We start from the raw sequence: 906 nt of genomic DNA, 5'->3' as shown, positions 1-906 counted from the left end.
TCAAAGAAGGTTAAATCCTAACCTGAAGGATGTTGTAAAGAAAGAGATTCTTAAACTCTTAGATGCTGGTGTTATCTACCCTATCTCAAATTCTAAATGGGTATCTCCTGTGCATGTTGTGCCAAAAAAAGGTGGTATAACTGTGATTAAAAATGACAAAGATGAATTGATACAAACAAGAACAGTCACTGGGCATAGGATGTGTATTGATTATCGCAAACTGAACTCTGCGTCTAGAAAAGATCATTTTCCACTTCCATTTATTGATCAGATGCTTGAGAGACTTGCATATCATCCATTATATTGTTTTCTTGATGGATATTCAGTTTCATCACATGTCCTTATGGTACCTTCGCATATCGAAGAATGCCATTTGGTCTATGTAATGCTCCAGCTACCTTTCAAAGGTGCATGATGTCGATCTTTTCTGATCTGATTGAGGATGTTGTGGAGGTGTTTATGGATGATTTCTCTGTCTATGGATCTTCGTTTTCTGCTTGTTTGTCAAATTTATGCAGGGTTCTACAGATATGTGAAGACACCAACCTTGTGCTGAACTGGGAGAGTGTCACTTCATGGTCAAAGAAGGGATTGTGCTGGGACACAGGATTTCAGAGAAGGGGATTGAGGTGGATAAGGCCAAAATCGATGTTATGGTTGGTTTGCCCCCACCAAAGACAGACATCCAAAGTTTTCTTGGTCATGCTGGGTTTTACAGGAGATTCATAAAGGACTTCTCCATGATCACTAGACCATTGACCAGGCTGCTGTGCAAAGAAGCCACTTTCAGCTTTGATGTGGAGTGTCTAGAAGCCTTCAAGAAGCTGAAAGGTGAACTCATCAGTGCTCCAATTGTCCAGCCACCTAATTGGGATCTCCCCTTTGAGATCATGTGTGATGCTAGTG

Source organism: Brassica oleracea, chromosome C7, assembly GCF_000695525.1.
Source record: "Brassica oleracea var. oleracea cultivar TO1000 chromosome C7, BOL, whole genome shotgun sequence".
In the NCBI taxonomy this organism is placed as follows: domain Eukaryota; kingdom Viridiplantae; phylum Streptophyta; class Magnoliopsida; order Brassicales; family Brassicaceae; genus Brassica; species Brassica oleracea.
Note: the sequence above shows the minus strand (reverse complement) of the source record.